General features: G+C 38.1%; 1 pseudogene; it reads right to left on the reverse strand.

Annotated features, from left to right (window-relative positions):
• Nucleotides 1-6,997: 6,997 nt before the first annotated feature.
• On the reverse strand, nt 6,998-8,483 carry LOC114282170 (L-type lectin-domain containing receptor kinase S.4 pseudogene; annotated as a pseudogene).
• Nucleotides 8,484-9,639: the final 1,156 nt, after the last annotated feature.

Consider the following 9,639-nt stretch of genomic DNA (forward strand, 5'->3'; position numbering starts at 1 on the left):
TGTGAGCATTTTCGAAATTTGTCATAAACTAGTAAAAGTTTCCTTTTGAGCTTATAAACATGTTTGTTTAAGACACTTTCTCTGTTTGGGGTCATCCACCCCCTTTCATGCTTCATTCCTTCATATTTAGGGCTATGCATTAGAGCATTCACATTGGCCTTGGTTCGGCCTCTTAGCCACTGAAATTGGATGTATGTTTGGGGGGCTAAAATCAGAGGGGGGTGACCCACTCTCTCCTTGTCTTGTTGGTTGGCCCTATTGGCCTTCCAAAGGGTCCCTCACTTGCATGTTGTGAAGTCACTTTTTGGGCCCAATTTGGTGAGTTTCAAGGCCTGCCTTAGCTTTGTCCAAAACCTCTTTGGTCTTATTTTATGTCTGTAATGCATGTGTAGAACAATTCCATTCAAGGCCTTTTGAGAGGGCCTTTCATTGTATGCTTCACCGACCCATTTCAGGGCCAATTTGGTCAGTTTTAGGCTTGTCATATTTGATTTCCAGAGTTGGTTTTGCCATGCTAAGTGTTCTTGTTGTATGTGCTTAATAACCCCTTGTATGGCCCTCTAAAGGAGCTCATTTTTTTTGTATGCATTGGCTGCATTTCAGTGGTTATTGGGCATATTTTGACATGTTTTGTTCACTGTTTTTGGCTGGTTTGATGAGATCTCATGCGCATCCTATAGTTGTAATACAACCCATACTTACTAGCCAATGTTGCTTGCTATTTTAGTCCGTCATGTTAGCACTGTTTGGCCATGCTTAAAATTGATAATGTGCTTATTTTGGGCCACCTTAGCTCTGTTTTTGGGTCTTGTGGTTGAATGATGTTAGTTTTGCATGCTTATAGTTCAATGCACTTGCCTATCTTCGAGTTTTGAAGTTCATTGCATGCATGTACTGAGATATTTTCATGTTTTGAGCCTATCATTCATCACATTTCAGAGCTTACCTGAATGTCATATTGCCATGTTTTCGTCTCTTTAAATGTGTTTGAGAGTCGGGCTTGTATGCCCATTTTACCGACCATTGAATGAGCTCCATTCCGTTGCATTTCGAGCCACAATTTTAGGTCAATTCCCCACTGTTTCAGACCTGCCTAGGGTCTGTTTGGGGTTGGTTTTGCCTTTGGTTCATTGCTTCGGGTACCTCTAGTGTAACGCACTTCACTAGTTTCGGTGCCCGGGCCCCCTAGCTTGCATTGTGTGCCATGTTCGCATGTTTCGGGACCATTTTGTGTCATGTTTCAGTGCTGGAAATTTCATGTTTGTATGCCATCTTTCATCCCCTGCCATGCTTTGGTAGAGTGGCATTTTATGCCTTAGGTTCGATCCTTGGAATTCGTGCATGTGTGCATGCATTTCGATTCTCTCATTTTCATCTCATGGCCACTGATGTGAGTGTGGCTGAGGTCCACTCATGTTGGTGTAAGTCCATCGTGCATTGTGTATGCCATTTCAATCCATAGCATTGCGTATGCTAGGTTGCATTTTAGAGTATTGTGTATGCCATGTTACATCACGCGCATTGTGTATGCCACTTTAGTACAGAGCATTGCGTATGCTAGGTTGCATGTTAGTCGCATTGTGCATGCCATTCCATTTGCATGGTGCTTGAAATAGGGTTTAGTCCAAGCACGGGAAGCGAGGGGCATTTCATACTCCAAGTGACGAAACGTGCCTCGATTCCTAGTCTCCGACATTCTTGATTATCTATGATAGAATTGTTGGCTTCATATGTTCATACCTGCATTCATGTCATATTAAAACATGCAATTCGGTCTCTCGGCCATCATGCATCGAGATGCGTGATTGGTGGCTCGAGAACCGAGGGCCACACTCTCTAGAGCTTGTGCAAGGACGGGGAGGAGTGGTCACGCACACATACGTTGAAAATACATTGCTTTCTCTCTTTCTTGCCTTTGTTGTAGAAAAACCAGAGTCCAGGGGCAAAAAGTGGTCGGCCGACCAGGTTTTCTGGTAGACCGACCACCTTTTTTGGTTTTCACCATGAGGGGTGGTCGGCAGGGGGTTTCTAAGCCAATACCTGGTCGGTGGCTTTCCCAAGGTGGAGTTTCAGCCTCTTGGGGCTTTGTGTAAGTTTCTGAAATCAGCTGCAAACAATGGCGAGACAAGGCATTGCGATGGAATTTACCGGCAAAGCGCATCGAGCATGCATGCATCCATTATCATCCAAAACAGAGCCGGGACAGTCCATTTGCATGCCAGTTTATAGCTTACTTAGCTAATTTGTTAATTAGTTAGTGGTTGTGTAATAATTAGTTGTAATTCGGTATTCATTTCGGACTGTATTATTTATTCGGACCCTCCGAGCGAGGGCACAATTGTAATAAGTGTGCGTGCGTGTGATGTATGTCTTCCAACCCCACGTCTTTCTCCCTTTTATTTACCAGCTTATGATGGTTAGATTAGGGCATGTTTCAATTAACATACTTATGCTTGCATGTTTGCATCATTCATCTGTCTTGCATGCACCAGGGCTCGACGCATCATACTAACTGCATTTGTATTTCAATTCCAAATTGAAAACTTGTTAGTTGTAGCATTTCACATGCCATCTTTAGAATAGCCGAGCCTATCTTGATTGCATTTTGCATGTGTTGCATTAGGTATTTCTGTGCAGTTAGGATCATGCATGGATTTCTAATTAACTTCTGTTTTGGCTTGGAGTACCCAGTAAGTGGTTATGCTTTAGCATTCTTGCACGTGTGAGAGTGACTGCCATGATAGCATGCTTTACCATAAGGCTATTTGCTTATATGATATAACTACCCAAATGCCTGTGGGTGAAGGTTGGGTTATTTGAATTGGAATAATGCATTGACTGTGAGTTTTAAGCCCATTAGATAGTGGCAAAACTATCTTTTCTAAGCCCACCCGAGGGTGGCAAAATCTACATTTCAAGCCTACTTGCAAGTAGCAAACCGCTTTCAAAAACGAAAATGAAATGTTTTGTTCCAATTCAGGCGACCTAGTCTATACTTGTATGCTGTGCGCATCACATAGCAAATCTAGGCTAATAACCGAAATAAAAACGCATAATGTTTTCAAAACTAGATATCATGGTTAGTAGAGGCTGATCTTTGATCGGGCGAGCGGGGGTGCTCACGAAGTGACCTTTCCCAATCGTACCCAAGTTCCCGAGCCGAGGCAACTTTGGTGATGACGGACACGTGGCCTTAGGCAACGAGTCAGGATTTTCTAAATTTTTCAAAATAAAATATTTAGGTGGCGACTCTATACTGGCAAAGCAGTCCATGTTTGGCACTTTTTTTAAAAAAATCTGTTTTAAAAAACGATTTGCAGGATTTGGACTCTTTGATGATTCATCGGTCTTGCATTGCACTCTGTGAGATTAGATATAGGACCGTGACTTTGAGTCCTGAACTGTAGCGAGCCCAATGAACAAAACAAGGGATTTCCTCCCGGGACGTTCGGGGACGTCTACAGCGCCAGGAGGCGACTTGAATGGTGTGACAGGGAGCGAGTTTGGTGGTGTGCCAAAAGAAGCGGCTTGGATTGTGTGCCAGAGACGGACGACTTAGGTTGTGCGCCAGAGAGTGCGGCTTGGATTGTGCGCCAGAGAGTGCTGCTTAGGTGATTTGCATGGTGTATAACCATGTTCACCATGATATAGGTATAATACCCACTCCCAAACTCAAATAGGTTTGAAGACAAAAACTAATTTGAGGTTAAAGCAGAGACAAAGATAGAGTGGAGAAAAGAAAAATGTATTGCGAGTAAATATATATTTATATATATATATATGATAGAGATATTTGGGGTATGTATAAACCAGCGGATATAGGAAAAGATCACCACTAAGTAATACTGAAAAGAAAATATGACAGCGGAATAGGTTGAGGTTCGGCGGGCGGTCAAAGTAAGGTTGCCGCCCGCCGGTGAAGCAAAATTACTAGGTTCTTAACCTAATTCTGATACCATGTTAGAATAGTAGAGAGGGAAAAAATAATATGTATTGTATTGAATGAATTGTCCTATATAATAGAAAGACTATATATATAGGCTGAGCAAGAGTATCTTACTAGAAATCTAACTATGAGAAAGAGTATCTCATAAGAGACCTAATTATGACAATATCTAATATATCTAGGAAATCAATACCTAATATATGTAAGAATATATATTATATATGATTGATTTTTTTTGTTTTATTTTTTTTGATTAGGATCAAGTTTCTAAATCACGCTATATGATAGGCGGCGGTAACAGTCGTGTTATAATGAGTATTGGGAGTATCAAGTGATAAGATTTGAGAATCAGATAAGATAATCATAAATTTTAAAAAATCAACAAATAATGGAATAAGACCATCATAAATTTTAAAAAATCACCAACAGAGGCCCTAAACCTTAATGATTCTTATGTTTTGACTTTTCTAAACTTAATTGTCACATTTTAATCAATATTGTGACATTAGAATCATGTTTTATTTATGCCATTGACAAAAGATTTTTTATTTTTTTGTAAAAATTTATTTGTAAGTAATATATTACTTACCAACTAGCATCATGTGAAATCTAATTCGAACATTCAAAAAAACTCAATGATTCTTATGTTTTGACTTTTCTAAACTTAATGGTCACATTTTAATCAATATTGTGACATTAGAATCATGTTTTATTTATGCCATTGACATAAGATTTTTTATTTTTTTGTAAAAATTTATTTGTAAGTAATATATTACTTATCAACTAGCATCATGTGAAATCTAATTCGAACATTCAAAAAAACTCAATGATTCTTATGTTTTGACTTTTCTAAACTTAATTGTCACATTTTAATTAATATTGTGACATTAGAATCATGTTTTATTTATGCCATTGACAAAAGATTTTTTATTTTTTTGTAAAAATTTATTTGTAAGTAATACATTACTTATCAACTAGCATCATGTGAAATCTAATTCGAACATTCAAAAAAACTCAATGATTCTTATGTTTTGACATTTCTAAACTTAATTGTCACATTTTAATCAATATTGTGACATTAGAATCATGTTTTATTTATGCCATTGACAAAAGATTTTTTATTTTTTTGCAAAAATTTATTTGTAAGTAATATATTACTTATCAACTAGCATCATGTGAAATCTAATTCGAACATTCAAAAAAACTCAATGATTCTTATGTTTTGACTTTTCTAAACTTAATTGTCTCATTTTAATCAATATTTTGATAGTAGAATCATGTTTTATTTATACCATTGACAAAAGATTTTTTATTTTTAGTAAAAATTTGTTTGTAAGTAATAGATTACTTATCAACTAGTAATGTGCCAAATCTAATTCGGACATTCAAAAGTGTAATGCGTGGCCTGTATACAACATGAAAAGAAGATAAGTGCACATATTTTTTCTACAAAACCAAGAAAGAGACACAAAAGGTGGAGCTCATCCATGTGAGCCCCGTTCTTTGAATTGTGATTGATTCTGTGAAAAATTTATCTGCATATAGCAAAACTTAAAAATAGTATATGTATATACGCACAAGTAAGTGAGAGACACTCACACGGCCGCCAAACTCGGTAGGAATCCAGGCGGGCCTAGGCTCAATTTTGTAGGTTTCATGGCAATACAAAGCTGTATCAGTGTAGTTTGACTCTGTGGCCGGAAATATACTCTCTTCATTGTTACCATCAGTTGGCATTATCATTTTTGTACAAGCATGCAACAAATTTCACAACCACTTATTTTCATATCTTTCCTAGTATTACATTTTCTGGGAGGTAAAATTCGATCTGTCACGTTGCACAACCGAGCAAGTAACATGGCAACCAAGCAAGACAGGTGGCATGAGGATTGAGCAAAAGTGACCCTTTTTTTTTTGGACCATTGCATGACCAATAGAAGCTCATACCCTTTGAGGAGTTGGATGGAAGGGCATCTAAATGAAACCTCTTCTTTTTTCTTTTTTTTTTTTACCCCTTTATTCCAAAATAAAAATTGAGAATTGAATTATTAGTAAATTCCAGCATCTGCATCACTATGCTACAAAAGTGTGTAGCACCTTAAAGATTTTCTTCAGTCCATGATCAAGAGGCATCCAATATGTATGTCTATATAGAAGTGGGCATTGCCAGATCAGTTTGGGTTGGACTGCCCAATGATTGGTCCTAATTCTCAAACCCACCTAAGAAGAGATCACATAAGCGTAAGATTAATCAAGTGTAAATAGCCCAACTTACCAATAAATCCCATATATAAAGTTCAAAATCTATTTAATCCCAAAACAAAATAATTTTATCAATTAGTCCTATATATTTTTAATTGTTACTAAAAAATTCTATTTTTAATTTTTTTTTTTTTTACAAATGCTGTTACATCCACTATCGTCGGATTTCTGTCAGACGGTTACCGGAGTCTCGTCGGAATGTTCAACATCACCGGGAAGTTGCCGAAAGTTCACCGAAATGTTATGAACGCCAGTGGAAGTCACCGGAATATTCAGAACGTTAGCTGGACGTTAAAAATAGGGGGTTTTTTTTTAAGGTCCTTGATATTATGATTTTATAGCATAAAGGACATCAAATATTTTTATGATGTCTAAGGTCCATCAACAATATTTTCATAATGTCTAAGGTCCCTCAACCTTGATCCAGAGAAATTTCAGTCCAGAGAAAATTCAGTCCAGAGAAAATTGGTCCAGAGAAATTTCAGTCCAAATTTCTCTGGAAAATCTAATTATTCTCAGAAAATTTTTAGATCTGCTGCTACTTTTAGCATGCAAAATGCCCATGATTTTGTTTGGTATTGATTAGTACTCTTTCTCTCTTGCAGTTTTTTTCCCTTGTCTTAAGTTTATGTCCAGAGAAAATTGGTTCAGAAAAAATTAGTCCAGAGAAAATTCATATCACAGAGAAATTTGGTTTAGAATTTCTCTGGACTTTCCAGAGAAATTTTAAAAATTTCTCTGATTTGAGAAAGGAAGGGAAAATTAGAATAGAATGGTTGAGAAGTTAGGTCAAAATTCACGAAGTCTTTGCATCTGAAATCTGAATAGATGAGGGTTTCTGTGCTGTGAGGAGTTTGTTTCTTGGCCAAATCCCCCAAACCCAAGTGGGCCGATATTGACCTCCCAATCTTCAACTATGTCCGCGTTCTTGATCTTTATGATGAGATAAAACGCGATTCCAATTGCACATACAATGACAGCAGCAGTAGATACAGAAACCCCAGTGATTAAGGCCTTGTTGTGGTTCTTTTCCCAAATAGAAGGAAGTGAAGATAAATTGAGAGACTGAGCTTGTCCATTGATCTTGAAGCTCCACCCTTGTATGTAATGATAGCTTGCAAGCTGCCCTGTAGAAGCAGAGAAGCCCACGTACATGGCGTCGTAGTCGTAGTCTTCGAAAATCCGAGAGAGATTGATCGGATATGACAAAATTGGAGATTTGGGTTTTGTCAAAGAGAGTGAAAGCGTGACATTCACTTCTTTTCTGGTGGAGTCGTAGTCGATCCAAGCCTGAATTGTTTTCCCACTCATGAGATTTAATTCTTTTGGGGCCGAATTGCCTTGGACAAAGCAGCTAGCATTAACAGACGCATTCGATGTTAAGCCATTGATGTCGATACCAACATGATTGTTACTGATGTCTTTGTAGTCGATGTCTTGTACGGTGTCGAATTCGACAGCAAACAAATGGTTAGAGAACTTGCCATTGTTGGTCTCATTGAAAAGACCCAAGTACCGACCCGAAAGAGCTCCGTGAAAATCATTTGTGGGAGAGATGGTAAAAGCCAAACCATGGCCACCAGTGCCTGTGAATTTTGGAATGATAGCGAAAGCAAAGGCGGTAGAGAAAGAGAAAACAGTTCCTCTGGTTGTGGAGTTCTTGAACTTGATAGGAGTTGGATAGAACGCGTGATCGATCAACCCGTTAGAGTCGTTGGTCAGCTTGAGGACGCCATTCTTCTCAATTTCTGCAGCATCGGTTAGGGTTAGGTTGTTCTTGTCAAGTGTCTTAAACCCTTGAGATGGGGAGTGGTGGTGGTGGTGGTTGTTTTTGTTGGTGGTGGTCCATTGACGTGTGAGCAGAAAAGAGAGAGAGAGGAGAGACAAAGTCAATTTTCTCTGATATATGTTTAGGGACCTTAGACATCAAAAAATAATTTTGTGGATCTCTTCCATTACGAAAAATGGAAGAGGGACCCTAGACCGATTTTCCCTTAAAAATATCATTAGAGACTCACTGGAATGTGCAAAATATTGCCCAGAAAAAAAAAGAATAAATGGAGAAATTAGAACGAAAAAACATAGCAAAATATGCTAAATATTAATAAACTAAAAGAAAAAAAAATGTAACGATAAAAAACAGAGTAATTCTATTTCCATACACTACTTTCTCTCTTTCCAGACACTTAATAATTTTTTTTGTATTACATTTTGGTCTTAAAATTAAATTACCAAAATATCCCTTTTTATTTGAAAAATCTTGTAGCTCGGCCATTGGAGTTGCTTTTAAGCGTTTGAGACATTATTCCCATCTTCACTGCCTTTGTTATAGGGTAATTTATAAGCACCCAGTATAATTATGAAAATAAATTTAATTGTGAAGAAAAAATCATGCAAGTCAGGCTATGAGCACTGAAAATTTTTCTTTTTTGGGTCCAAGAAATGGTCCAGTTTTTGGAAAAGATGAAACAATTTTCGAGAAAATTAGTCAACCTCAGTAAAAATTCTCAAAAACTATTTTCGCAAACGGCCGATGCTTAACAAGCGTGGATCTTACTCTTGAGACGTACAACCTCGGATCTGGACGAAAATTACCCCTTGCTTGAAGAGAGCTACATGGCAACGGAAAGTTGCCCCTTGTTTGCACGGCACCGCAGCGCATTGAATGGCAACGGAAAGTTGCCCCTTGTCTGAATAGCACCGTAGTGTATTGTAATCAGTCCTCAGAGCGATGATTGCAACCGAACTCCCGGATACAGAAAAGACAAAGATGACTAGAACCATCACATGGACACAGTTGAATTTGAAGTGTTTTATGGCTGGACTTCAGAATGAAGTTGCCTACGTATCCCAAAGATGGGAATCAAGCCTTACGTAGTTCGGGGTTAAGGTACACTCGGGTATTTAACCTCTCCTTTTTATTCTCTAACTTTTGCCAAGGCGCCCGATGCGGGTTTTCGACCTTGCGAGCTTCTTTTCATTTTTCTTTTTTCTTTTCTTTTCTTTTCTTTCTTTCTTTCTTTTTTTGATTTTCTTTTCTTTTCTTTATTTTCTTTTTTTGCTTTTCTTTTCTTTTCTTTTTGTATATTTTTGCTTTTGTATTTTTCTCTTGCTCTAACTTTTGCTTGGGCCGCCTTTTCGGGTTTTCGGCCCAGCAAGCCTCTCAAAGGATAAAAGTGTAGTTTGGTCCATGCCAAATGGTTGTAGGGTTTCGAAGCCATCTGTATCCAGGAGAGTGGCTGTTGATTTGCAAGAGGACTCATCTTCAGCTCTTCGAGCATGTCTGATATCTTTGCCCCTAGTTCGAGGGGTACTTCTGTTCTAGCTTTGCAAGCTTCTTCTGATCTTCTGATCTATTTGATCTGACTTTCCTGGCCTCTTGTTCGAGGGCTGCTTCAAATCTGGCCACTCAGGCCTCACATCGTAGTTGA

The sequence above is a fragment of the Camellia sinensis genome, chromosome 3, assembly GCF_055761805.1.
Source record: "Camellia sinensis isolate YWXY chromosome 3, ASM5576180v1, whole genome shotgun sequence".
Taxonomy (NCBI): Eukaryota; Viridiplantae; Streptophyta; class Magnoliopsida; order Ericales; family Theaceae; genus Camellia; species Camellia sinensis.